At 47.9% G+C, this 27201-nt stretch overlaps 1 protein-coding gene and 1 long non-coding RNA gene across 9 annotated transcripts in view; one reads left to right on the forward strand and one right to left on the reverse strand.

Annotated features, from left to right (window-relative positions):
* Positions 1 to 27201, forward strand: part of Msi2 (musashi RNA binding protein 2) — a 367496-nt gene that overhangs the window by 134678 nt on the left and 205617 nt on the right. The gene's annotated exons all lie outside the window — the stretch shown is intronic.
* LOC144376079 (uncharacterized) lies at positions 20986 to 23465 on the reverse strand. Its single transcript, XR_013436144.1, has 2 exons — positions 23158 to 23465; positions 20986 to 22795 (listed from the first exon to the last, which is right to left on the reverse strand). It is a non-coding gene; the product is annotated as an uncharacterized LOC144376079 (long non-coding RNA).

The following is a 27201-nucleotide window of genomic DNA, read 5'->3' on the forward strand; positions in this document are numbered from 1 at the left end:
TAAAATAAATAGGAGATTGGAGAGATTGAATTTGTATATGCCGCTTCCATTTTCCCCTCCACGTTGTTTTCTTCCTAGGGTAGCCTTTCTGGCAAAGTAGGATTTGATTTGCCTTAAGGCCACAGACACAGCCTAGGTGACGGTCCTTTGTGGGACCAGGGTGCTTCCAGGGTGGAAGGTTCCTCTGCATGGAGGGTCTGTTGCCAGGAAGGGCTGACGATTGCTTGTTTTAAGTAGGAGGCTGAAGACAGGAACAGGAGAGAGAATAGGCAGCCAGTTCACGTCACCTTGGCATAGAAATCAAACTCTGTTGTTTGGGGGCAATCTCAATATTATTGACGGTTTCCTGGTTGTAGGGACTTCTGCCTACAAGCTGGGTAGGGTAAGGGTAGGCTGCCCAGTTGTCCTGGTGTGCCTGGGACTGAAGACTTGCAACTCAAAATGAATCGTCACCCTAAGTAAAGGAAGGGGGATCAAGACACCTGGTCTGATTCTTGTGCTCTAGGAGAGTCATGCCTTCTGTGACCACCTTCAGGCAGATTCAGATATTCCCGTGTGTTTCACTTCATACGCATTTGCATTCTGCCTTCCTGACTTAACCCAGTGACTGAGACAGGAGCTGGCTTAGGACCTGCTTGAGTACAAGCAAGTAAGTGTTAAGTGAGCAAGTGGCCAGTGGAAGGCAGGGAAACTAGACTGGAGGTCCCCTCCCTGGGGCAAGCAGCGGCCCGCCACTGACTTGGAGGGTCGCACCCCTTCAGGCTCCCATTTGGGCTCCTGCTCAGGGAGTATTTCTTTGACTCTTGAAAATAAAAAAAAAATTCTGCCCTGTCACTATAGTGAAAAGGGAGCTTCTTGTAGTTAAGAGCAAAATAAGGATTTAATTAGATTTTAAAAAAAAATAAAATCCAGCAGAGTGGTTTGTTTACAGGAAGTCGGTTTTTAGGTGGTCTGTTGTAGAAGATGTAATTTGTGCAAGTGGATTAGTTGTAAATTAGAGATTTGGGGTTGTTGAGGTCGCTAACGGTCCTTTATAATTGGCGGCAAAGGTAAATATTTTCTGACTTGCTTACAGCATGTTAGTATATGAAAGAACATTTTAAGGTGTTTTTCACTTAAGAAAAAATAAATGAGAGTGTGGAATGATCAGAGACAGGCTTGCTGACCTTTCCCCAGCTTTCTTATGGAATGTCAGAAGGGCGTGGTAAGCCTCTGGGAGATGAAGTGCTGGAGTTCTCTGTAAGGGAACTCAGAGATTCTTTGATGTAGAGACAAGTGTTTTTTTATTTTAATCTTTTTAAAAGGCCACCCTGTTTCTTTTATTGATATATCTGTTTTAGTAGCCAAAAAGAAAAAGAAAAAAAAGAAAAGGAAGATTGACACCTATGTTCAGATTCAGGGATTCCTGTTGGCCCTAACCTTTCATGTGTCCTTTGGCTGTGAGATAGAAGGATTGTCCTCCTTTTGTAGGAAAGGAAGAGTGGAAGGGTTTAAATGAATTTCTCAAGGCACCCTGGCCAGATAGAAGTGGGTCAAAGGTGCTGGCAGGAAGTGCTGGGTTTGTTGCTCCTCATGAGCTGCTCACATAGGGACCCCTCCATTGGGTGTGTGGGGTGCCCTCTCCAGCAGTGTGCAGTGCTATAGATTTGTTACGGCACATCTTCCAGGAAGGTGACTGTTACTTTATGGCTTTTTATTTAAAACATGTTATATTGAGTAAGTAGGGCCAAGAATACAAAACTCGCATAATTCCTTTTGAAAAAATGAGACTTGGAGACACTTTGGGATAGCTGCTGGCTACATCAGTCTTTGTACCTGGCCTCCTTGGCCCTTAGGAGTATATGAGTAGAGAAGTTGAGAATCACTGCTGTTTACCGTCTAGCCTGGGGGTCGGCAAACTTTTTTGTAAAGGGCCAAATAGTAACTGTTTTAGTTTTGTGGCTCAGACGGGTCTCTGACGACCACTCAGCTCTGCTGTTGTATCACAAAAGCCAAAGACAGTATGAAAACGAACGGTTGTGTCTGGGTTCCAACAAAACTTTATTTACGAAAACCAGGAGGCCGACAGATTTGACTCCCTGGTTTAGCAGATTGCTTGGTGACAGGGACCTGGGTTGCTTACACATACACCGTCTGGTGTCAAATCCAGCTCATGTGATTCCTAGTTCTGTCAACTTGGATGGGTCATTCCACTTGTTTCTACCTGATTATCTGAAAAAATGGGGGACAACGATGGTACTTAACACATAGAATTGTCACAAGGCTTAAAGGAACCAACGTACCTATAGTTCTTAGCATCAGGCCAGAAATGGAGTACATGCTTACTTAGTACACACTAGAAACATTAGCTGCTGTTGTATTTTCCCCCTTTGAGACCTCAGGCCTCTGATATTCTGGGGGGTGCTTCGCTAGTCCTGTCTAGCAGGAAGCCTGCTTGCTAGTGTAGCCACACACACACACACACACACACACACACACACACACACACACTCTTCTATCTTTTCCCAGGTGAGCTTCTTGCTCAGTTCTTCCACCAATTCTGGGGGTGACACCAGTCTCGTGTAATCTTTGGTAGGAGGCACCTCAAGGTTTAGTCTAGCCACTCAGATGCTTCCAGTTTGTGGAACTGACCTTTGGATTGCTCCGGCTTTAGTGGAAAATGTTGACCTGGGGTGGCCAAAGGAGCGTTCCTGTGGCTGGACCCCATGGGGAACTCTTCACTTTTTTGAATAATCAGACAACTTTTGGGGGGGGTGTAAAGGGTATTATCTGGAAATCATCCCAGGATCACTTAGCGGATGTTTATGAAAATACATTTAAATATATTGACCCACTGATGTGTTTATTGCATTTGTTTTGCCTCGTGGGAAAGACTTTTCACTTCCTCATTTTAGTTTTCTTTTTCCTTTTACATATGATTCTCAGAAGGGTGGCTTTCTGGCTCCTTGTGAATTTATAGCAAAGATTAAAGGGTTGGAAGATGTTAATAAAGTCAGTGTAAAGCAGGAGGGAGAGAAACCTATAAAAGCAAAGAGCCTTCCATCTTATACAGCGGCACATCGTGGGACCGTTCAGTACAGGGAGACAGCCATCCGTCCTCATTAGGCCCAGGAAGCACGGCCTCCACAGCCTCACGTGTCACTCATTTGTTCATTGATTCATTCAGCAGGTCTTGATTATCTTCTGAATGCCAGGCACTGAGCTAGGAGCCAGAAGCCCATCAGTAGACCAATCAGACAAGGTCTGTACTTACCTGTAGCGTAAGTTTTAGCCTGGAGAGGGATGGGGAAGGGTCAGCCCCAAGCAAGCACTAAATCATAAAAATAATTACAGATTGTGTCATAAAGATAAGAAAGGAAAGAACAACTACACGGGAGCTGAGAGAATCCAAAATGGGAACATGAGAGAGGGAATCAAGGAAAAAATTGAAGGGGTGTAGTCTCTTTGCCTCACTAGACTGCAAATTCCACCCATGTGGGGCTGGGTCTGTTTATGACTGTGTAGCCCAGGGTGGCCCAGCACCTGGTAGAAAAACAGATCCTCCCTGTCAGAGGGGTAAGGCTATGCCAGTCATTGGAGAAGGAGTTTCTGAAAGTAAAATTAGGGGTTTTTTTTTTTTTTTAAATGGGGCTTTCAGAGAATGTATTGTTGTTGTTGTTGTTGTTGTTGTTTTTCAATAGGAGTTTTTTTAATATTTATGTTTTAGTTGTAGTTGGACACAATACCTTTATTTTTTTTTTATTATTTATTTTTATGTGATGCTGGGGATCAAACCCAGCCCTCGAATGTGCGAGGTAAGTGCTCCACTGCTGAGCCACAACCCCAGCTCCCAAGAGAATGGATTATTATCTGGAGCCCTTCCTTAGGTAGAGCCAATGATTCATTTGCTGATCAGGATAAATGAGCTATTTGTACCCCACAGCCAAAACTTAGAGTAGAACTCAGGTGATGTCTGGGCAGGGTGAGCTCATCAGCAAAGCCCTCCAGAGCAGGTCGATTGCCAGGCAGGTCTGGGTGCAGAGGAGAAGGGAAGGATGAGAGGAGGGCCAACATCAGGTTGTGTTTCATCTTCTCCCCTGCTCTTTTTTCTGTCTTTGGTCTAAGGAAAGCCATGGACCTGCTGAGTGGAGGGTCTCAGGGTCTGTGGTTTTTAGAATCCAGTGGGAGTCTTGGTTCATCCAGGTTTGTAGCTGTATGTACCCTCCAGGGTGGGCGTCTAGGCAGGCACTGGGTGCTTCTCCCTCAGACTGGTTGATCAGAAGGCTGGGGAATGGAAATGGGTCCAGCGACAGTAAGCCAAAGGACAGACATCTCTGACGCTGGAAGATCTGGTTGTGAATCAGGAGGATGCTTTAGTGGGTGTGTTTTCCCTTTCCAAAGAACAGAGGGACATCATTGTCACTGCCAGGCTCCTGGGAATTGTGTGGATGACATGGGATGATGTCGAACACTCTAGACTCTGGGATCAGGTAGACCTGAGTTTGAATCCAGATATCCCCATTTGCCATGAGCATTGTGACCTTGCGCTGTTGATTTAACACCCCGAACCCTGTGTGTCTGTTATACAGGGCTATAATTTCATTTATGGGGATTATAAAAAGAGACAGTGTCTGGCACCTGGGTGCTCAATGATAATCTCTCTTCTTTCCCTCTCTGCTTCTCTTTCACACACATGCTTTCTCTCTCTCTCTCTCTCTCTCTCTCTCTCTCACACACACACACACACACACACACACACACACATATCCACATGCTTAACCACTTAACCCAGCCCTTTTATTTTATATTTTGAGGCAGAGTCTCACTAAGTTGCTGAGGCTGACCTTGAATTTGCAATCCGCCTGCCTCAGCCTTCAGAGTCGCTAGAATTAAAAACCTGGCCCACACCCTGTGTGTTTCTATACTTCCAAATTGTTGGCTTCCACCACGTTCACCCCCTGTGACAAACTCCTTACCTTCATCTGCACAAAGCACTTCCTTGTGCCAAATGAATGGGGCTTGAATTTTTATGGGGCTAGTTTCTTATTTGTTCCTAGTCCCTGTCCCTGCTCCCCGACCATCAGCTCTCTGACAAATTCTGCATCTAAGATCCAGCTAGATTTAACCCAGCTGGAGCTCCTGGGGGGTGGGGGGAGGCCGATGGGAGGATTTGGCTTTTTCTCCTCTTATGCTAATGAAGTGAATATGGCAAGGAGTCACAATATTTTCTTTCCAGGCAAAGAAATGTTGTTGTAGGAGAAACAGCATGCAGGGGAAGCAAATGCGATCTCACTGGATTCTCTCGAGGGAAGAAGGGGACAAATTGTCAGCTTCTGTTGAGAAGATAATGCTCTCGCTATGATAAATGCCAAGTTTCTACGGAAAGCCACCATCTTGATGGTGATGTCCCCAAGTACTCCATGCAGGCCTGGCAGCAGAGGCCTCTGCTCTGCACAGGAAAGCAGATATTTGAAGGGGGTTGGTTTGTTTGCAAGGAGGAATCAGTTTAAAGCAAATGAGACCACGTACCGAAAAATGTTCTTTTAGGCAGCTTTATAAAGCTAACTGCAATGCTCCAGAGCTGCCTGCTCTTAAAACACACCTATGGGGAGATTTCCACCCTCCATAAATATTTCTTGCATATGACTTGGATTAAGGAGGCACATGAGACAGGAAAGCCGCATAAAATAATTTCCCCTCCCATAGGAAGTTGCTGCTAGAATTCCCTTGCAAGTGATTGTATAAGGCCTGTTCTGATAGAAGTTGCTGTTTGCTGGCAGGCTGAGAGTTTTTCAAAACTACTGGTAGCATCCCTTCTTGACTGGGTGTGTTTGACGCCACTCTGTTGAAGAGCTTCTTCTGTTGTTAATTGCTTTTTGGGGGGTGCTTTATGCTGATTCTCCTCAGCTGTTTCCACATGGCTGGGCAGCCTTCTATGCATTTGCTCAGAGACTTTCTGCTGAGTGAGGGGAGTTTCTGGGGAGGGTCAGGAGCTCTCTGGATGCTAGAGACCATGGTAACAGCCAGAAGGGGAAGAGAATGGTCTCCATCCGCCATGTTGAAATGCGCCTGGTTGGTGTGCTTGTCTCAGGCACCATGCTGGGCTCACAGAGATGAGCAAGGCGGGGTCCCTGCCCACAGAGGCGTGCAGGCAGGGAGTGGAAATTCTAATGAACAGAATTGTGGTGTAGTCTAAAAGGGTAGAGAAGACAGCAGCTGCTGAGGGGTGGGGACTTGCTGTGAGCCCCTGAGCCTCCCATCCTTTATGTCTGCCATCTCATTGGTTCCAAAGGCAACCTTGGAAAGGCGGGTCATGTGGCCTTGAGCATTGATCTGGAAAAGTGCTTGACACACATTTATTCTGGGTTGCCTTACAAGTTGGCCTGGAGAGTAGGAGGAAGCTCATGGCCTGGCTTGCCCCACACACCCCTGGATAGAGCAGCCCTGCCTGTGTTGACATTGGAAAGAACCCAGTGAAGACTGTCCACCTCAGTGAGCTTGAGGTAGAGACTCTTTGAGGTCAGGTGGAGAGCAGGGTCAGGAGGGAGCTCATATCCCAGTGCCTGCCTCCACCTTGCCCAAGGGTGTTAACCACTGAGGACACAGCCCAGATTTTAAACACTCTCCCCTTCTTGCCATGTCCCATATCATCTCTGCCATCTTGTGCTTTATGCTGACCAGAAGCTATAAGCCAGGGTTGCTTGTCTGACCCATGAGTTGGGCCGTGGACACCGGTCTCTTCAGTGCTAGACAAACTCAGGCGACATATGTTATAATTCAGTCTCTTTGTTGCTTCCCCATGCATTTCACATGGAATCTGCCGGAGAACGCACTTGGCAGCCCAAGGAAGTGCTGCCAAGGAAGTGGACCTAGGATGCATCTAGGAGAAAATGACAGACGCCATCGGTGACAGTTTGTATAAAGTGTCCCAAATCAATTGTACCTTTTTAAAAAACTTTTTTTCTTTTGAAAGACAATGAAACGAAACTCTTGTTATTTTCACGTGTCAACTCTTCTCAGTGTCTAGGGATTATAGTGGTTTATTATTCCTGTTAGTATTCATATTCCTATTCTGAGCACCATGTTCGTATGGCCCAGGGGTTGACAGACTTTGTAAAGGGCCAGATAGCACATACTTTAGACTCTGTGGACCATGCAGTCTGTGTCCCAGCCACTCAGTTCTGCTGGTGTAGCACAAAACAGCCACAGACAGTATGCAAATGAATGAGCATGGCTGTGTTCCAATTTAACTCTCATTTACAAAAGCAGGCGGCAGACTGCATTTGGCCCACGGGCCTTAAGTTACTGCCATACGTGTTCACAAGCCCCAACTTGAGTCCCAAAGAACTCAGCGATTTCATAGAACTGAGGATGTTGTTAGGGTTAGTCATAGACATGGGTATACCCATGTAGAAAAATAGTCCTTTAAAACATGCATCAGAAAGATGTGTCTGCTGCCACCTCTTCAGTTCATTTGAAGAAAAATCTTTTAAAGTAGCTGCAAATAGAGAGACTGGGCAGTGGGTGGGTAGAATAGATGCAAGCCCATGTCAGTCACAAGACAAGAAGTGATGGTCCTCAAGTTTGGCTTCTCCAGGGCCATGGGGTGCTCTTGCTGAGGAATAGGTGCTCTGGGTGGCTGTGGCAGCCGCTGGCTAGAGCATTTCCCCGGGAACCCATGTGCAGAGGCTCGCACGTCATGCTCCACTGTCTACCTGCATTCTTGAACACGGAAAGCCCGAGTGGAAACTTTGTGCAGCTTCATGCAATGGCTCCTTGGCTCTTAACTCACGCCCGTGAGCTGAGAACTTGGTTATCATCATTTTCCTAACAGAAGATAAAACTGGATTCACATGGATTAATTTGCACTCCTAAGTTCTCTGTAAAAACCTAATGACATTGATGTGTCGATGAAAATGTGGAAATTAACACTTGGAAATTTTTATATAAAACCTGTACTGAAAATTCAGCTAAACCTTCACATGCTAAAAAGAGCTATATATTTATACCTGAAGAAACTCAATTTGATGCAAGCTGCTTATTTCTCCATTGTGGTCACGTGGGCTGAGGTTCTTAGTATGAAATGTAATTTACACAAATTAGTCCAAGGCAGGTAGAGTGTGAAATTAAATTGATGCCTTGATTTCTGTATTCTCTGGTAAGTGTTTCTCTGAAAATTTGTCATTTCTGTCCTAGGAACTTTGAAGTATTCGCCCCCACCCTTTTTTTTTTTTTTTTAACAGAGCAAAGAAGTTCTTATTGGTTAAGGACACGAAACAACCATAATTACAGGCTAAAGAAGGATATTTCATTTTACTTTGTGGCGAAATATTAGAGTTAGTCCAAATTGGACTTCCAGTAGAGGTAGAGACTTAGGATTTAACATGTCTGTTAAATTTTCAACTCTTTGGACCAAGTCATTTAATCTCTTGGGCTGTGGTTAGCACAGCTTAGGACTCTTAGCTGTGTGAGTCTGGAGGGAGCTTTGGAGAGCCTTTCACAAGATGAAGACCGAGGTCAAGAGAAGGTGGTAGCCACCTGTGTCTGAACACCCTGGGGCTTGGCTGGGCCTGCCCCACCCAAGTGCCTGCTACTGTCTCTTGAGGAAGTCCTCAGCACTGATGACCTTGGGTCAGCCCCCACCACCATAGGATGAGTCGTGCGTGTGGGATATCCCAATTCCAGTTTAGTTCTGATCATAGAAGAGGAAGGAGAATCAACTCCACGCTCTGAAATAACTCCATGGTCATCCAAGGGGCCACATCAATACATTTTAGCAAAGGCGAAGATGACTGGACTTGACCTTGTCAGCAGAATTCAGCCCTCTGGGATGGAGCCATGTGCTTGGTCCTCCGCAGCTCTGTGGGCGGCCCTCTTCTAAGGAGGAGTCAGGTGGTACCTCCAGGGCCCAGGGCCTCTGCAGTTGCATGTTATGGGTGCCCTTCTACCGGGCCACCTCTCAGCAAGGTAGACCCAGGCCAGCCCTGCTGACTTTGGCGTGAATCATTGCTGTCAGGTAACCGTGGCTGAGCTCTGAGAAATGAATTACGGGCTCTCGTGATTTTTATTTGTCCACGGTGGCAGGGGGGGTATTTATCTCTCTTGTCCTCGTCCTCCCCCCTTCTCCCAGCCTTTGTCTCCATCTGAGTCAGCATGACATGGTCTGAAAATTGCCTGTTTGGCTTTTAATGATGATTAATGTCCATAGCCATGTTTCAAATTTAGGATCTCTTGAAGAGTCTCCGAGACCGTTACCAAGAGCAACCTGCTGAGGGGGTTGATCACGCAGAGCTCTTTACGTCTTCGGCCGGAATTTGATTCCTCCCAAACTTTTCCACTCGTGGGCCCTTCTTGGGTGTTTGGCATGAGGAGCTGGGGGGAGCCATGGGGCAGAAAGCCCCCCCACCCCCTGGGTCAGGATGGTGCCTCACCATGGAGTGAGTGGGAGGGTCACTCTTTCTTGTCTCTCTCCAAATCAGAGAGGCCAACGAGGAGCTTAATTTCCTCAACAGCAGGTGCCTGTCATCTATCTGAAGATAGTTGCCAACATCTGGTACAATTGCCTCCGCAAACGCAGTAACAAGGCGGCCTGCAGTTCAATCGCAGAGCGAGCATCGCCGCTTTAATGATAACAAGCTGTTGGCCTCCCCTCGGAGATGAATCCATCTCACAGATGTTTGTCTGGTTTTGGCAATCGTATCGCACTATAGCTTTGGTGATTATGCTCAACTGGAGACTATTACAATAAAAGAAGTTTGAACTTGTTCCATTTTTACATCCCACCCCCTTCTCCCCTGTTCTGAGGTATAATTTATATCAATGGCTGTAATATTGGTTCCATTACCGAGGCCTCTTTACTTTTTATTATGTCGGTGGAGCTGCAGCTTATAGCCTGGCTTCCTCCACAGGTTAATGTGCTTTAGCTACATCAACGCTTTTAATGTCCTCACTTAATGGCCCCGTGGCAGTCCTCTGCCCTTCGTCGAAGCGCGTGTTGACACTGAGAGGTCGCGCGATTACTTTGACTTAGTGTCTCTAGCTGGAGATAGTTATGGCTCTTATGTGGGCTGTGGACGGGGGTCACGGGAGGAGGCCTGGTGTGTGTACAGTGCGGAGGCCGGGAGGAGAGCCCTGCAGGAAACAGTAGAAGACAAGGCCTGGACGTCCAGAACCTTCTAGACTGCTGGTGGCCTTCCTCACTGTGTCTTTCCTACCCATTCTTCCTGCTTGTCCTCCACATCTCCTCTTCCTAAAATGGCACATTGTATTAGTACTTAAAATAAATAAAACTCACACGTTGGTGAAGTGGCTTGTGGGGGAACCCTTGGGCAGTTACTGCTCCAGTGTTCAATATTTGGAGCTTTAATATGACACGGCTTTTGCTTTTATGCAGTTCTGTATATGAAAAGTAGAAGGAACTATCAACCCATCCAAATCATATTTAGTGGTAGTCAATTCCAGGCATTTTTTAATGACAGTTATCATTAATCGTATCTCTGTTGTGTGGTAGCCAGAGTGCTGATGACTTTTTAAAAAAATATTTATTTTTTAGTTATAGGTGGACGCAGTGTCTTTATTTTACTTCATGTGAACCCAGTGCCTCACGCAGGCTAGGGGTGCGCTCTACCTCTGAGCCACCACCCCAATCCACGATGATGGCTTTTACTAACATATAAATACTTAATTCTTACAGTACCTCCTCAAGGCAGATACTCTTGTGCCCATTGTCACATGTAAGGGAAATGAGACTCAGGGCAGAAGGGCACATGCTCAGTGGTGCGAAGCTGCGGAGGAAGAGGAAGATAGTTCAGGACTAGCGGACTGCAAATCCATCCCGATTCTCCAGCCGTCATGGTCATCACTCATCCTGCTTGTGGCCTGAATTGATGTCATGGAAAAATCTGCCCATCCTAGATGTGGCCCATTATATCAATCAGTACAAGATAAATCACCAACATCACTTAACATTTAAGCCTTTTTTCATTTTAATTTGGATATTAACTTTGTCAAAGATTAGGAAACATAATTTTGGCAAGGTGTTATTTTTGGCAGCACGATTGCGAATGGGTGAGTCAGCCTGGCTGTGGTGTCTCATTGGTGGCAGGGACCACGTGTTCCTTTCCTTGGCCAGAAATAGATACTGGTCTCTGTGCTGGTGACACGTCAGGAGGCCCCGGGCAACTGCACTGGGCACCTGTGGAGCCTTGCACGAGGGACCCAGGAGCTGCCTCATCTTGGTCTCTGGACTGGACACTCTTCTTTAAAGAATTCTTCATCTGTGTGGGCTTGAATCCCATGGGGGAAAGAGAAGTTCTCCTGAAAATTTCAAATAGTGTTCTTTAAAAATTTTTTTTAACAATTTTTTCTTAGCTATTGATAGATCTTTATTTTATTTGTTTATACATGGTGCTGAGAATTGAACCCAGTGCCTCACACATGCCAGGCAAGTGCGCTACTGCTAAGCCTCAGTCCCAGCCTTCAAATAGTGTTCTTTATCAAAGCGTATCAAAGTAGAAACCATGAGGTGGTCCAAGAAAAATAATTGTTTTCAGAAGTGGCTAAAAATTTGAGACTTGATAATCCAGCATATTATTAAAGATTTATTATTAAATGATGATAAAAATAATAAATAATTATTAAAGACTTGACATTTATCTGTGTCATCAGAGTTGAATTAAAGAATATCCTTTTAACTTGCACCATGCATGGCCATAGAAAAGCCCCATGCAGACTCCTGCTAATTTCCTCTGTGACTTTGAGCAGCACCATCCTTCTCTGGTCCTCGGCTCTCCCTTCCATACATTTTGGATTTATGGAAGTTGAATGACATTTCAGATCTGTTCCTGCCCTAGGGTTGCATTCTGTTGGCTGGACCTGCAAGTGACTTTCCACCTCTGAAGTGTCTGTTTTATGGGGCCTCGTTGTTAACCTCCTTCTGGGTCTGATCTGGGTCCCAAGATGCCCTCTCCGGTTAAGTCCAGCATGATTTCCGTCAGTCTGTTGACTTGGTGTCTTGTCTTCCTTGACCACAGTTCTCTCATGCCAGGAGTCAGCTATAAAGTTTCACACCCACCCTGAGTGTGACATCAGAGCTCCTCACCCTCCCCGCCTGCCCCTCCTTGCCAAATTAGTTCTTCCTCTGCGAGGCTGCAGCCGCCAAACCACCAAAATGCAGCAAAGACATGTGGTGTGGCTTTTTCCAGTTTCTCTCTTGCGGTAGTTACAATATTATTAAAAATCCATTAAATTTTAATGTACCCTATAAAATATGTGCTCTTGTGAAAGCAAGCACAGATAATTATTTCTGATGAATAAACCAAGAGGACAAGTATGTATGAAGTTCATGCTGCAGCATTCAATTTTTATTATATACATCTCCTGCAGGGGCAATCACTGTGATGTTCCAGCTGCTTGTGTGGAGAGCTGGTTCTAGGAGATCCTTTGGGGGCAGCATGAACCCTGAACTATCCGGGGCGTGCTCAGTGTGTGTCATTACCAGGAAGGAAAGAGCCCTGGGTTGTAGACACCTTCTGTTAAGCTCTTTAAACCAAAGAACGAAGGAGAAAATGAATCAGGGCGAGAAAAATTGCTGTCTCTCCTGTACTGCAAGGGAGACTTGTGGGATTTAGAGCAAACTCAGACAAACATTTGAAGTCCTTCCACTAGTGGCTCTGTGCCCTTGAGCCTGTCTCTTCCCTTAGCTCTGTTTCCTGAGTGCTAAGAGGAATCCATACTCCCTCAGAGTGGGGATTCTGATCTGTAGGTTCCCCCTTTCATTCTTCTTCTTCTGAGGATCCTTTGAAGCCATTCTCATAACTCCAAAATTTGGAAGACAGAGCTGCCTCCTGGACTCCATGTGATCTGAGACTTGTGAACTATGTTTGGTGTTTTTGTTTGGGTTTTTGCTGGAAGTGCAACCCAGGCCTCTCCCAAGGTACCACTCTACTACTGGACCACACCCCCAACCACTCTTAGCAACTCTTAACTGCATTATTTTGGTGTCATGGCCTGCTGGGCTCTGGACCTCCTGGTATGCTTCAGAGCATCCTGTGGTTTTCAGAAGGCTGCACCTGTCAGGTGTATACCAGGTGGGTGGAAGTGCTTCCTGCAGGGGATAGTAGAGGCTGATGTCAGCAGCCCCTGCCAACCCCCTCCGACTGCTTCTAGCCTCTGTGTCTGATGGTTGACTTAAGGGCAGGTGGTGGTTCCCCCTTGCTTGGAGGTACAATGGCTTAGAAACAAGGGAAAGGACCTTGGCCCGCAGACCCTCTTGGGATTCCTTGGGGGCTAGGCCTGGGAGCCGTCTTTTGAGGCCCTACTTCTGCTCTTTGGCGAGGTCCCCATCTCCTTCTAGGGACAGAGTCTGTTTCCAGTGTGTCCCACCCTGTAGGAGGTAGTGCCTCCATCAGGACACTTGTGACGATTGGAAACCATGGGCTTCCCAAGTGGCAGAGTGACATTGCCCTCACATCCCATCACTTGGAGTCCTGAGGGAGGAGAGGGGCCAGGAAGGTAGGTGAGTTGCCTAGAGGCATTCTGGAAGGGCTCTTAGGCTCAGCGGTGAAGAAAACACCCCACTTTGCCCAGTCCTAGATGATCTGTAAATGAAGGAAGTTTATTTCTAACTGTGTTATGATTTTGTTGGAAAAACAAAAGGCACCCTAGAAAAAATTAAATGCAGAAGTAAACAAAGAGCTGACAAGTGCCCTCTGTTTTCATGGCCCTGTGCGAACCCATCGTGATGTTTCCGTGCAGCTTTCCAGAGGCCTGTCTGCGCGTGGATAAACGCGGTGGCGTGCGCTCCTCCAGGAATGGGATGGCGCGTGGTGTTTGCCAGGCAGCTTTTCCCATCAACAATGTGTCAGAGACATCTCCCCATGTCAGCGTGCCCTATTGTTTCTGTGATATCGATGTACCGTGATTGACTTCCTCAAACCCTTAGTTAGGAACGTTTAGGTTGTTTCCAGTATCATTAGGATCATTATTTGGAATTATAAGCAGTGCTGTCAGGACCGCCCTTGTGAATGCATTTCTCTCCTGTGCCTGCTAGACTTTGACCCAGCAATTCATTTACAATAAGGAGATAATAATACATTTTACAATTTGCTATTTATTGCCAAACTGCCCCACAGGGAGGTTGTACTCATTTACATTTCTACCCGTGTCGTTGTTGTTGGGAGCCTGTGCTTTTGGTCTTGGGATTTTGTATGCCTGAGTTTTCTAAAATTTGCATTCCTCTGAAATTTGTCATATGATTTAAAAAAAAAAAAACAACATATTAAAAAGTGAGGAATCTGATTTACCTTGACTTTTCAATGCTTTTACACCGCCTCTCTGTTCCTTAATGATCTGTGAAACCTTGACTTGTTTCAGGATAGGATCCGAGTTGAGTTTGCGTTTCAGATTGTCATCTTGAAACAAAAATAGCTCAAGATAAAATGTTTTCAAGTGGGTATGTCTAGTTATGATTTTCGGTGGGTTTTTTGATCGTTGTTCTTAGCTGCGTACCAGTTTTGTCCTAGACAGGACATAACTGAAGACAAATTGTGACTTTTTTTTTCCCCCTTCATATAATACATTTGGCAATTACATGCTGCCTTGTGAAAGCATTGCTATTGTTATTTAAATTTTGCATTGCTCTTTTAAGATAAAGGTTCTGCTTGCTCCCTGTTTATCTTTTCCCTCCAGCTTAGTGGGGACTGCAGACTGCTGCTTTTGTGAGTGTCCCCTGTGGCATGTGGTACAGCGCCTTGCACCCAGCAGACACCCAGGGCCAATGCTGTGGACTTTTCTCCCATTACAAAGTTTCAGCATTGGAAGCTCTCGGGCGACTTTTCTCCCATTGTAGTTCTGTTTTTGATCTTTTGTCTGTTTTCATTTATCGAGTGAAAGAAATAAATTGCCGAGTACTTTTGATAGACCAGGTGGTAAGGTGACTGGTGTGGTGACAGTGCCCCCACCGTCGTGGGAGCTACAGGCAGAGCAGAGGGAGTGGGCGATGAATGGATTTCCACACTGTGTCAGAGTGCCCTGAGCAGGCTGGGGGTGCAGGCCTGGGGCACACACGGTCTCTCTCATCTCCCGTTACCTTCCACATCTGCATTTCATCAAAACCATCTCCAGAGAAAGGTTTAAAGTTCACAGAGCCCCGATTTCAATAGTGGCCTGCGCTCTTCAGGCTCAGAGGGAAGGTCTTAGTTAAGCACTGCCTGCCAGAGATGTGTTTGGGAAAGGGATTAAGAGGAGACAAACTCTCTCTATCCAGTGGGAAAGCAGGCAGTGCCAGAGGCCTTGCAGGACCCAGGGCTTTTGAGCGCTGAAATCTCTGCTTCCGAGTCTAGCCAGGGTGGGCTGGGTCCTGCAGAAGGGACTTCAGATCGCTTTGAAGGCCTCTGATTGGGAGAAGGACGGGCATGAACAGAGGCTGGTGTGTGGGGAAACAGCCCAGTGGCAGTAGATGGCTGTAGAAAGGACAGGCTCTCCACCAGCTCATGAGTCAAGGGTTAAGGCCAGCTTCCTCAACATGTGGTCCTAGGGGCTCAGAGACCATCCATGTCAAGTGCCTGACACACAGCAAGGGTTAATTAATGTTAGGGCCCCAGCAATTAGGAATATGTTGACTAAAAATTTCCTTAGTCCAACCTCTCCAGATGGAAACCCAATCAGGGTGAATTCCAATGTAAGTCCAGAAGAATTTTGTCTGCATTATTCCCGACAAATTTTATTTGTTAGGAACCTAAGGTATCATCCTCCACTTTTGATGGCATTTAAAGGTTTGGGGAAGAATCTTCAGGAGCGAAAGTCTGCTTCCCTGCTTGAGGTACGGAGCCCCTGATTTTGGCCTTTTGAGCTCTCTGCATGCACAGCTTTCCCCCTTTCCACATATGTATTTTAATATATATAGATAAGGATATTTTATAGACCAGATACATAGATATAGGTACAGAAAATAGATGTCATATCCATGGTTTGATATATCACTCTTCTTTTTTTTTTTTAATGTCAGCATTATCTAAAGAGTTCTTAATAACAGTGAAACTCATGGCCTGTCTTTGCAGATTGGGTGGTAAGACATCTGTTTTTAAGAGCCCTGTTGCACAGCTAAGGTTGGGAACCTCTGGTTCCCTGTTTTCATATTTAGACCAGTTGGGTTTGTTTCCTCTTCCAGGGGTTCACACAACCGAGTAGCAGAAAGTTAGGTCTCAAACCAAAGTGTAATGATTTGAAATCTTATGTATTGTCTCTGTCATCACGAAGCTTAATGGCGTAAGCACAGTTATGAGGTTTCCTTTGCCTGCTGTGCCTCCTGTATTGTCTGTTTTCCAAGGTAATTGTGCCCGTTTACGTCATTTTTTTCCTGCTTGTGAATTTGAGTGCCCTTCACTCTCCCGGGCAACGACTTGCCATTCAGCATACGTTTGTGAGTCAGTCTGTGCCTGTGATGCATTCATGGTCCAGGCACAGAGCTGGGCGTCGGGAATGCAGTGTGTCCCAAGGAGCAGACTCGACTCAGCAATGCAGTGCCTTAGATACAGGCTGCACCCTGATGCCGTCTAGGTATTTCCCACCATATCCTGCTCTTCCTTAAGTGGGGACCTGCCCTTCTGGATCTGATAGTGTCCTAAGATAGGTGGGTAGGACCTTTTAGACGTACCCGAGCTCTTCTGAGCTAGCCCTGCATTTCACTCTGATCCCACACGACCACCAAACATGCAGCATTGCTCTAAGATCCTGGGAAGGGGAGAAGGCTGAGCTCAGTTTTGGAACCTGTTTTTGTTTCTTATGTCTCAGTCATTCTGCCCTCCCAGTAAGAGGAGGAAAGGTGGATGGTGTGCTGTTGGGTGCTGGGAAAGCTGGTCACAGGGCAGTGTTTGTACTGATGATCCAGTGATTCTCACTGCCGTTGTCCTTCTCGGCTGGATGTTTTTGGAGTTTCCATCCACTCATCCGACATCCGGGGAGGCTGCGATGAAGTGAGGGCCATCTGTTAGGGACCAGATAGCAAGGACATCTGCAGCACACTGAAGGTTGGCCTAGATGACCAGCTAGGGCTTCTCGTGCTGCACGTGCCCCGACTCCCACCCCACTGTGGATTCAGCCTCTGGTGCGCGGGAGTCCTGGCTGATAGAGCTGTTGTCTTTAAAAAACAAAGTCAGCGAAACAAGCAACCCCCAGGTAATTCATGTTCCTTATAGAATGTTCATGAAAAATTACGTAAAAATAGCTGAGCAGAAGGAAGAACTGGGTCTCGTGGAGAGCCAGCCACAATTAGTATTTGGGGATGTGTTCTTTCAGACTCGTTTTCTGTGCATTTGCGTTGCCATTGTCATCTTGGTGACGAAGGTGCACCCTGGAGGCAGGCGGGCCTGGCTGCCAGTTCTTGGCCCCCTCACATCCCAACTGTGTGACCTTGGGCAAATTCATCTACCTATAAAATGGTGATGAAATAGAGTCTATTTTATAGGATTGGAACTCTTCTTAAGTCTTTAACAGAAGACCTCACACACAGTGATGCTCCATACGGTGCTTATTTAAATCATGTGTGTCTTATTATTTATAAGGATGGGATTCCCTCCAGAGTCTTGAAGTTGTTAGCAGATGACCATGAATTGCCCATTCATTGGCAAGTCTGTTGCCACCGGAGAAAACCCACCCCAGTTTTAATGTGATGCACTTTTAATGGTAAACACCATCATTTTGCTGCACAGTAATTAGGGATGAATGGCAAACAGTTCACATCAGTGATGATAATTAATTAGTATTGCTTTTAAATGTTTTTTTTTTTTCCTCTACCCAATCCAAGCTCACTTTTTTTCCCCTGATATCAGAAACTAAGGGTTCTTACTGCCTCTGGGCATATTCCTTGTGGGCAGAAATGGTGTTTCTCCTTTGGACTCAGCTGGTGAATTGGACCCGAGATATGCTACTGGTCCGGGACAGCTGTCCATTTGTCTGTTCTCTCGCTCAGAGGTCTTCACCTAACACAGACACACGTGCTCCTCAGGCAGCAGGCTTCTTTCATGGGATGATCTTTTCTGGTCCACCTGCCTTCGCCCCTTACCTTCCCGTAGAAAGAGCCTCCATGGCTGCACTCACGGATTTCCTCATCTGTCTTCTTCTCAAGGCTGAAGGGATCAGGGCACCCACTCGTCATTTTCCCTGGCCTTTGTGCTTGTCCAGTCTTAGCTCCTCTCGCTCAGGGTGGCTGCGCCCTACTGGGCAAGTGGAGGAAGTGGGGCCAGGCCGAGGTGGCGGGTGGGTGAGGGATCTGAAGAGTAGGGAGGGTCGGGCTGGCTGTCCTGCCCGCCTCTTCTTCCTGAACCTGGCCCTAGCTGTGGTTTTGGAAGCATGGAGAAGGTGCTTCTGGGAACTACAAACACAAGCTCATTTGCTCTGCCTTTGGGGACCCTGTTCTTTATTCCACTGTTAGATCAGTGACCCCAGTTGCTGAAACCCATTTAATATCAAAAGTGTGACTGATAGCAGTTCCCTGCCCTTCTGGTCAACTGGAGGATGGTAAGTTGGAAGGCCCAGTAGAGGCACTTACCTCTAAGTGGTTAGGGGTGGACAGATCCCAGCAGATTACTTTTGGCTGCCTTGGGTTCAGATGTCAACTATCAAACGGGTCATGAATGGAATCAGCCCTTGAGTACCTGCACTGTGGCTGGCCACATCTTCCCTTGAATTTACAGGTATCAGCGAGGCCAGGAGGCCAGGTGTGTTTAGCATGGCCAGGGGGTATGTCTTCACATGCACCCTGCCTCTGGGTGGCTGGAGGCTGGAGGCACCAGTGGTCTCGGCGTGAGGGTCTCCCTGACATGAGAAGGCAGAGATATCAGCAACTTCTGGCAGCCCCTGGACTGGTTCAGCTGTCCCTTCTTCCTGTCCAACAGATTGTATTCCTTCTCTGACTTTCCTTCTTCTGGAACACATGATTGAAATGAAAGAGGATGAGACCACCGTTCAGGGTGGGCACCCTTCCAGCTCTATAGCGAGCGAATGAGATCTGGTTTGGTGGGGGAGATGGGGATGGATCCCACTGGGTGCTCTTCCCACCAGTAGTGTTCAGCTGTACCTGACTGAGCCTGCAGATGATTCTGTACACAGAACACTCCCTTGGAGCAGCCCTGGCCAGGGCTTGGCTGAACATGGAACCTGGAGGGAAGGCTTCCCCTGAGCTGTAGGTGCGACTCCCTGTGTCCCCTTGCAGAGCCGTGTGCTCCCACTAAGCTGCCTCTCTCCTCAATGCACTCAGCCTTTAATTGTGACTATTAATCACAGTGGATTGTGTCGCACTTCATAACCCTTCCATTAAATATTAAGCCTTAAAAAAATTGAGCTTTCTTAATTGAATTATTGAATTACCAGGCACTTAATGTGGCTCTGGTGGGTGAGAACCACAGAATTTCAGCGTTGGAAAGGGTCTTAAGTTTCCTCAGCTGTGACATGGCGGGTGTGTTAGGCTCGTCGGAGCCCTGGTGTGTCTGCTTGCCACGTGGGACTTGGTGGAGCAGGCTCTGTTCCTGATGCTCCGTGGCCTCAGGTTTCTGCGGGGGGTGCTTTCCCAGTCGCTCCCACAGTTGGAGATGGTCTAGGTGGAGACGTGCACACCGGGCATTTGGGAAGGCTGCCCCTGTGTGGTGTCAGGCGAGCTGTCCTTGGGTCCACCCTTGCCCTTGGCCTCTTTTGCAGAAATATTTGTCCCCAGAACCCCTTCACCCACAGTGGCTTCAGCCACTGTCCCTCTCTCTCCCTCACTTTTCACCTTAGCCAGGCCCCTCTCCCTGTGACTCCCACCACCCTACTACTGGGCCTTTCCATTCCGCCTCCACCTTGTAGATTCTCCTGTGTGGGAGAACAGTGGCATCACTGAGAGCCCTTCCTGACTTGTTCCTGGCGCCTGGTGCTCACCTCCAGGTGCCTCCTGTGTTCACCTCTTCTTCTGCCCTCTGTCCTTGTGCCAAGCCAGGTTGAACCACTTCTGCCCTCTGACACGGCCCCCCGCCTGTCAGGCTCTCTCCAGCTGTCATCTGTCTTGACCTCCCCACCAGCCGTGTCTTCCTTAGGCCCTGAGTGCACCGACCGCCCTCTGCTCCCCAACCTGTAGTGACCCCCTCTTCCCGCCATAGCAGAAGTATAGTCCCTGGAGTCCGTGCCTGCAGAGGTGCCTCTTTGGTTTGATGGGCGTGAGGACCAGTGCTGCCACCTGCCTTTTGGGAAAGGATTTGAGACCTGCCATGGAATGATGCTGGGAGAGATGCCGGGACACCTCAGGTGCCTTCTCTGAGGTTGCACGTCACGTCGATGGGTGTTCTGGGTTGAATGATGTCCACTTGGAACGTCAGCGTGTGACCTTCTCTGGGAATAGAAAATATACCTTAGTTACCGTATTGGATAAGGGTGGGCCCTAATGCAGAGGAGAGCAATTTGGGCCCAGAGGACACAGGGAGAATGCCCTGTGAAAATGGGGACAGAGATGGGAGGGATGTGGCCACCAGCCAGCGAACACCAAGGAGTGATGGAAACCACCCGAGGGTAGGAGAGAGGCGTGGCACAGGGTCTCCCTAGAGCCTTCACAAGGAGCCAACCTGCCAACGCATCTATTTTAGACCTCCTGCTTCCAAAAGAGTGAGAAACAGGTTTCTGGAACTTGAAGTCACCATGGTCGCAGTACTTCATTATGGCAGCCCTAGGAAACAAAGTGTGAGACTATGTGTGGAAACCAGGCCCCCTAAATCTAAGTCCAGAGATCTTTTCACTGTACACAGACCCCCACCCCTGCCTGGCCTCGTGGACTTCCCCCATGTGGACCCTCCCCATGAAACATGGACTGTGAGGATTCCCCAGCATCCGTCTTCATCCCTGAAGAAATGCCCACTCTCTATGTGTCCTGCTCATTCCTCCTCCTCCTCCTCCTCCTCCTCCTCCTCCTCCTCCTCCTTCTCTTCCACCAACATTTTTTTTAATGGTATAACTTTTAAAATTAAAATTCAGAGGGCACTGTGATTTTTAAAATCAAATTCATTTATAATCGACACATGATTGTGTGTACTTAACATGCAGTGTGATGTTGTTATGTGTGTGTGTGTGTGTGTGTGTGTGTGTGTGTGTGTGTTCTGGAGTGATTCAATCAAGGCAATCAGCCGATGCCTTACCTCTCATACTTATCACACACTTATCACTTCTTTGTGATGGGAGCCTTTAAAAGTCTCCTCTGTCAGCCCTTTTGAAGTATGCTTACCTGTCATCGCCATGCTGTGATAGATCCCTAGAATTGTCTTCTCCTGGCTCACCGAACCTTCATGCCCTTTGCCCAATATCTCTCCTTTCCCCAACAGCAGCCCCCAACCCTCTCAGGCCTCTGGTTATCGCTGTTTACTTTTATTCCACATATAAGAGAGATTGTGAGTACTTGTCTTCCTGTGGCTGGCTTATTTCAGTTAGCATATTGTCTTCCAGGTTCATCCACATTGTCACATGTAGCAGAATTTCAAAGACTGAGTAATGATTGCATTGTGAATACACACGTATGCACATTTTATTTATCCGTTCATCCCTGGATGGGCACTTAGGTTGTTTCCATGTCTTGGCTGTTGTAAACAGTGCTGCACTGAGCATGCTCCCAAATGGTGTTTGTTGAGTGGCTACCATATGCCTGGTGCTGTGAAATGGACGAGGATTTGCTTTCATGGAACACATGTGGAGACTTGAGGGGAAGGCACTCGGATCGCAAAAGGAAATACATATACCAGACTATGCCCCTTTCTATGATGAAAATAATATTGGCTCATGGAACAGAGAGCGCTTTGGGCTGCTTCTGATGCAGTGCCCAGGAAGGCTCTCTCAGAAGTGGCATTCAGTAGTGCCTGCAGAGGGAATGGCAGTGCAAAGATCCTGGAGTGGATGGAAATTGACTTTTCAAGAAACAGCAGGAGGACAGGTGTGATGGTACCTGAAGAAGTCAGATAGGTCATGTAGAGTCTTGTGAGCCATAGGAAGAAGTTTGCGTTTTGTTCTGAGTGCAGTGGAAAGCTTTGAAAGGTTTAAAGCCGCCAAAAGACAGAATCAGTATTTCTAAAGGCCACTCCGTGTGTTCCATAGAGACCGAGCAGGGAGAGCTAGGGCCACGAGAAGGCAATCTGGCCTTGATGTCCTGGCTCAGTCCTTGCGTCACACATCTCTGATCCAACATCTTCCTCTGAGCTCCTCTTGTCCTTAAAAGTCAATACAGCACACTTAACACTTAATTAGAAAATCGTTTCCGTGCCTTCACGAGGCCTGCATGGCCAGGCAGGCCTGGGGCAGCTCTGTTGCACACGAGCTTCCTTTAAAGTGTCCTGAGGTCCTCGGTGATGGATCCATTGCTCTTCAGATGGGACCTAAGTGATGGGCTTATGTTTCGTGTGGAGCTGACGGAGGGGTGGGAGGTGAGTTCTTAAGAACAGGTAAAAATCTGTTTGTCCAGGAACTGCCACATTTCTATCGTAACCAAATTGTGGCCCAAGGAGACATGGGGGGTCCACTTGGGAGGCTACAGGCTGTGTGGCCTCTCATAAGGATCAGAGCTCAGGAAGCCCATAGTCTCTTCCTTGTGCCACAGTGCCACAGGCTTAGCTTATGGAGGGAATGCATGTCTGAAAAATTGGCAGCCCAGGGATGAAGCAGTTATGATCCGGGAAGTTCTTAATGGATGTGGAAACAGACATGAGTCTACGGCATAGTAGGTGAGAGCTGTGCAGTGACATAACCTTGGGTTTCAATCCTGGTGTGGCCTCGGACAAGGGACTTGACCTCACTGAGCCTCCCGTGTGCTGACCTGTGAGATAGGAGGGATAGTAAAGCAGCTCTCTTGCTGGGATGTGGTGAGGGCTGAATGAGAGAATTCACGAAAAGGGCACTGGAGCGGGCGTAGCACAGGATATGCACTCTGCAAATATTTTCTATTATGACAAGGACTGGGAACAGATGATAGAAGGAGGAAGAAAGTGCATAAATTTCTGGGAAAAACTTGTGCTCGTGTTCTGGGTATTGGGTTCTCTGGAAAGCACAGGGCAAAAAAACAGAACCCAACCAACCCCTGGTACCCAGCCAGGGGGTGAAGGGAGTGAGACCCAGTGTGGATCAGGCTCAGCCGAAGGGGGAGGATTTTGCAGGTCTGGGAAATGGAGGTTGACCTACCCAAGAGTCTGGGACAGAGGCATCCGAGGTCCTGGGCAGTCCATCCTCAGAGGGACGAGGTTTAGAGTTGGGAAGTCAAGACGAAGCTGGAAGTAAGAGATAGCCGATTGCTGTGGACGTTCCAGGAGTGCCACTCCTGTAAATATGACAGTGGTGAATCACAAAATCATAAACGTTCTAGAATTGGAAGGACAAAGAGAGCATCCAGCCCTGCCCAGGGTCAGGCAGGGTTATTGTGCATGCAGAGATGAGCGGAGAGTGCTCAGGTTTTAGAAAGAAACATTTCCCCCACCCTCCCTGTCCCTGCTCCTGAGTGGACTCCGGCAGCTTTCCCCAGCTGAGAGGTATTTGACATCCGACTCAAGGACGTCACAGACACTTACAGCCCCGAGCCTGGTGTGTGCCTTGTGGATGAATCTCCAAGGTTGAACTGAGACATTTGAATGGTGGGTTAAGTAGCTATTGAAGATCAGCTGAAGGATTGCCCACCATCCTGACAGGGATGGAATTTATGATTTCTTGGGAATGCCTTTATCAGTGGGATGCATGCTTTGGGGTGGAGGTGGGGGGGCTCACTTTTTGAAATTGTTTTTTTCCATCCTAACTCATTCTGACTCTGTGCTGTAGGCATTTTTTGTAAGACACCTCCAATCCCTTTTGGAACAAAATGAGGTAGAAATAAATAAATGAAGTCACTTGGCTTTTGGTCTGGGGCCCTCAGAAGGATGACTGGATGAGCCAGACAGCTCTGATGCCAGTAATGGAACTTGGGTCAGATCGAAATTCAAATTCCAGCTCTGGGAGGGGCTGGGCAGTGAGACTGCTGTTCCTGCGATCAAGGGGGATGTGCACGAAGGCCTGGGGAGACAGGGAAAGCATGCTTGGGTGGGTGGCCAGGTGGAGGATTCCATTGTTCACTGCACCAAAGCTTTCCCCAAAATATTTGTCCTTGGCTCTATCTTTTCTTCCGTGCAGGGCAGGGATGCATTTTTCTGGCTTGTTATGCAGACCAAGATAAGGAAAGGTATGAGGAAAGAAAAAAGGGCCTTGCAGGTTTTATGGTGGGGATCAGACGATCCCCAAGGAGGCCCAATGAAAACTAAGTTGGTGCCCTGCAGTAAAGCATCTCTTTCTTTTTTTTGGTACTGGGAATTCACTTTAGGGGAACACAACCACTGAGCCACATCCCCAGCCCTATTTTGTATTTTATTTAGAGACAGGGTCTCACCGAGTTGCTTAATGCCTCGCTGTTGCTGTGGCTCGCTTTGAACTCACGATCCTCCTGCCTCAGCCTCCCAAGTCACTGGGATTACAGGTGTATGCCACCGCATCCATTGAGTTTCACGTTTCTGGGAAGGGCGTAGGCAGCATTTGTTGGATACACACACACACACACACACATTTGGTATCAGGGATTGAACCGAGGGTCACTTAACCACTGAGCCACATCCCCAACCCTGGTTCTATTTTATTTAGAGATAGGGTCTCACTATTGCTCAGGGCCTTGCTAAATTCCTGAGGCTGGCTTTGAACTCATGATCCTCCTGCCTCAGCTTCCTGAGTCTCTGGGATTCCAGCCGTGCATCACCATGCCCAGCTAAGCTTCTCTTTCTTTTACTCACCTCTTCAGCACGCATCAAGTGTGTGATGGTGTGGGAAAGAATGCAGTCGTGGCCTGACCCTCACGAAGCCTAATCTATTAGGGGACACTGACATTAGACAGACACACATGCATGTGAAATAACAGATTGTCATGGGTGCTTTGAAAGGAAAGCACAGTGGGTGGTCCCGGAGGGGGAGAATAGGACTGAGCATGGACAGAGCAGTTATGGAAGGGCCTCCCCCGGGAGGCTTAACCTTCTCTTCTTGTGGTGGGAGGTTTGCCTGAGCTGGGACACCTGTGTGGTGGTGTGCCCAGGAGTGGGGACTGACTCAGGGCATGGCGGTTCTCCACAGCAGTCTTTCTGTTGTGTGCTGGGCCACCTGCCCCAAACATCTGGGTCCTGAGGGACAGCCCTCCCGGGGTTCAGTAACGGATGCCATTTCTTAGAAGGGACTGACGGCAGAGATAAGACCTCAGGGACAAGGGGGCCATAAATTGTTACCTGTGCCCCTTGGGTACCCCCTCTTCCTGCGTTCCCCTCCTTCCTGAGCCATGGGTTGGATTTAGCAACGGGGCTTCTGTTCGGGGGATAGAGCAGAAAGCTGGCTTTTCTGGTGGCTGGGCATAATCACTGAGATGCAGAGCACTGATAGCGGGAATCAATTTAATTTCTGTTGCTCGGTGACAAGGAGGGGGAGGGACAGGAAGGTCAGGACTACTTTGAAAGCCACTGTTCAGTTGAGGAAACAACAACACTCCCTCTAAGGATTTTTTTTTTTTTTTTTTTTTTTTAAGAGCAGTATCTTAGAGGGGGAAGATGAAAGTGGGTTGAGATGAGGGGTTTAATCCGAGGAGCAGGGAAACACCGTGGAAATCCTGGTCTGAGCTGGCTTGAGAGTTTTGCTCTCCTGTTAGAAGGAATGGCATTGCGTGTCTCTACATTTAAGTCCCTTGGGGCTTGGTGAAGGAGAGGGCACCTTGGTTAGGTGTCACCTTCCTGAGACATGAATGGAGGCTTGGCTCTGTGTCCTCCTGGTTGGTTGCTGTGAATTCTCAGCTTCGGGCAGTTTTCGGTGGCTCTGATCAAGCCGGGTGATCTGTGGGATGCTGCAGGTGTTTGTAGACCTGGGTGAGGATTTGCACTCGCCCTGGGTTGTGGCATTGCCTAGTGGTCTCGCCTGACTCAGAGGACCCGCTGGGCCCCAGCTAGAAAGCTCTTGGCCGAGGAGAGAGATTGGGTGTCTCGAGGGGAAAGAGCTAGGCCAACCCAAGCCTTCTGCATCAGTACGCAAAGTTGTACCTGGAGGTGACTTTCAGTCATCGAGTGGAGTGCGACTGTCACTAGCACTGGAAGGGTGACTTGGGCTCAAAGGAGGCCAGAAGAAGGCCAGACTTGGGGCCATCTCCAAGGACTTTACTCCTTACCATAAGTGAATAAACTTCAGGGTTCTTCTGGGATCGTCCAAAGTCTTGGGTTAGTTTGTGCGAGCCAGAGGGGGAGTTGGAGATGAGAAAATTGGAGGTTTATTACAACCCAGTGGGTAAAGGATCCCCCCCCCACACACACACACATAAACGCTGGTTGTATATTGTTAGTACAGCCAGACCGAATGAAGGCATATGTGCCTGTCTTCAGGGATCGGAACAACACTGCAAACTTCTGACATTGGGTGTGAGTGGGGCAGGGATCTGTTCTGGCTGAGATTCAAGACCAGCAGGGTTTCCTGGCTGGAGACCTGTAGTAGGGTAAGTGAGCGGTAAGGTTGAGTCTCTCGAGTTGGGTGGTTATTTCTGCTTAGGATCACCCTTGAGTGTTCTCCACCTAAAAGCCACGGAGTGCCGAGCGGCTGTGCAGAAAGGCTGGAGAGGTAGGGCTCATCCTGCCATGAGCTGAGGAGGAGCGGAAGGTGCCCAGACACCACGGGGGCTGAGAAGTGAGTGGGGTGGTTCTCTGGGCCCAGCTGCCAGGTGCTTGCTGGGGTGTGGGAAGCCATGCTCTTTATTCCTTTTAATTTAATTTAATTTTATTTTTTGTGGTGCTGGGGATCAAACCCAGGGCCTTATGCATATTAGGTAAGCGCTCTACCACTGAGCCACAACCCCAGCCTTCATTGCTTTTTAAATAGCTTCTTGTTTGCCCTCATATGACTTGGAGGCCCTTTGGCCTTTGGATCTGTGGACTTAGTATCAGTCCATCCTGTTTGTCAGCCGGCCATTCCCCGGGTTTGCTGCGTACACATGCGGGCCTAAGCTTAGCTCTCCTGGCTGGGCCAGAGCAGGGCTGTCTGTGGAGCATCTAGCATCTAGAGGTCAACAGGAGGCAGGACTCACAGCACTGCTAATGGCTGAAGAGCTGGTCATCTTAAAAACGAGCAGGTCTCTGTAATTTGGCAGGCTGCCACAGAACTTTAATGGCTCGCGTACCCGTGTGCCGGGCCTGA

The sequence above is a fragment of the Ictidomys tridecemlineatus genome, chromosome 3 (genome assembly GCF_052094955.1).
Source record: "Ictidomys tridecemlineatus isolate mIctTri1 chromosome 3, mIctTri1.hap1, whole genome shotgun sequence".
Classification (NCBI taxonomy): Eukaryota; Metazoa; Chordata; class Mammalia; order Rodentia; family Sciuridae; genus Ictidomys; species Ictidomys tridecemlineatus.